The sequence below is a fragment of the Notamacropus eugenii genome, chromosome 6, assembly GCF_028372415.1.
Source record: "Notamacropus eugenii isolate mMacEug1 chromosome 6, mMacEug1.pri_v2, whole genome shotgun sequence".
NCBI classification, from domain to species: Eukaryota; Metazoa; Chordata; class Mammalia; order Diprotodontia; family Macropodidae; genus Notamacropus; species Notamacropus eugenii.
Window position 1 is genome coordinate 243,204,214 of NC_092877.1, and position 2,077 is coordinate 243,206,290.

The window sequence follows — 2,077 nt, forward strand, 5'->3', positions numbered from 1 at the left end:
AACTCTTAAACTTTTCAGTATCTGGGTAGTTGGGGGATTACACACATAAATACACACATGCACACACATGCACACACATGTAGAGACAGAGCACACAGTGAATTGAATAGGATGGGATCATATCTTAAAAAAATGAAATTAAGTGGTGAGAGAGAAATATATTGGGAGGAGAAAGGGAGAAATGGAATGGGGCAAATTATCTCTCATAAAAGAAGCAAGCAAAAGACTTTTTAGTGGAGGGAAAAGAGGGGAGGTGAGAGAAAAACATGAAGTTTACCCTCATCACATTTGACTAAAGGAAGGAATAAAACGCACACTCATTTTGGTATGAAAACCTGTCTTACAATACAGGAAAGGGGGTAGAAGGGGATAAGCAGGGTGGGGGGGATGATGAAAGGGAGGGCATGGGGAGGACAGAGCAATTTGAGGTCAGCACTCATGGGGAAGGACAGGATCAAAAGGGAGAATAGAAGCAATGGGGTGCAGTATAGGATGGAGGAAAATATAGTTAGTCTTACACAACATGACTATTATTGAAGTCATTTGCAAAACTACACAGATATGGCCTATATTGAATTGCTTGCCTTCCCAAAGGGAATGGGTGGGGAGGTAGGGATGAAGAGAAGTTGGAACTCAAAATTTTAGGAACAACTGTTGAGTACTGTTCTTGCTACTAGGAAATAAGAAATACAGGTAATGGGATATAGAAAGTTGTCTGGCCCTACAGGACAAAAGAGAAGATGGGGACAAGGGAAGGGAGGGATGTTAGAAGAGAGGGCAGATTGGTGATAGGGACAATTAGAATGCTCGGTGTTTTGGAGTGGTGGTAGGGGACAAATGAGGTGAAAATTTGGAACCCAAAATTTTGTGAAAATGAATGTTAAAAGTTAAATAAATAAATTTAAAAAAAGAATTCATACAGATCATTGCATTATTCAGAAGAGCTAAGTCCATCAAAGCTGGTCCTCACACAGTGTTGCTGTTACTGTGTACAATGTTCTCTTGTTTCTGCTCAGTTCATTCATCATCAGTTCATGCACGTCTTTCCAGGTTTTTCTGAAATCTGCCTACTTATAGTTTCTTAAAGAACAACAGTTATTTCATTATATTCACATACAAATACAATTACATTACATTCATATACATGCATACATATATATACAATTACTTTTCATTTGTATACCACAATTGTATAACCATTCTCCAACTGAGGGGCATCCCCTCAATTTCCAATTCTTTGCTACCACAACAAAAGCTGTTATGGGAAAAAAAAAGTAGCATTCCCAGAAGACATGAGCATAATGGTCTCAAGACCTTGACCCTATGGGCTTTTGCTGGGGCTGAGATATTTAGGCCCCAGGCCTTGCTACCAATTGCACCAGCATGCCTCCTCTCCCATCCTGGCCTAGGCTCCCCCTCCCTTCCTAAGGGCAGCCACTGCCTGTGTCCTCTGCAGCAACACCCTGTGACTCTGTTGGAAAATTCACAGACATGCATGAATGGATATCAACTGAAAATGGTATTGGAACAGTTGTAATCAGCAATTTTGCACAGAAAGAATTAGGAGATATAGTTTACTGCAGTCTTCGGGAAGCTGGAATAAAAATGAACAAACAAGATGAGTTTGAATCTTTGGAAAGTGTGCAAGCTGCCAGAGAACTCTATTCTCCACTAATGGGAGAAGTAAATGAAATTAATGTAGCTCCAGCAGAAGACACAGGACTAGTCTACAAATCCTGTTATGAAGGTGGTTGACTGATCAAGATGACTTGAGCAACTCTTCAGAACTTGATCAACTGATGAGTGATGATGCATGTGAGATGTACATAAAATCTCTTGAGGATTGAATGCTGGATCCCCAAATCAGTTAGCGTAAGAGTGTTTTGTCCTAAATCAATGGTATGTGGGAGGTTAGCAATTTTAACACTTCTGAAACAACACCATGGCATGGAAAAAAGAATCTTTGCTCAAATGATTGGATAAAAAGTTGTTTTGTTTTTTACTTTTATACCTTTTGTACAACTTCTTCCTAGTAATTTCAAATTAATGTCTGTCTGAATTAATGTCTGAATCCTTT

At 39.3% G+C, this 2,077-nt stretch overlaps 1 pseudogene; it reads left to right on the forward strand.

The window, feature by feature from the left end:
- Positions 1–1,144: 1,144 nt before the first annotated feature.
- Positions 1,145–1,847, forward strand: LOC140512294 (glycine cleavage system H protein, mitochondrial-like; annotated as a pseudogene).
- Positions 1,848–2,077: the final 230 nt, after the last annotated feature.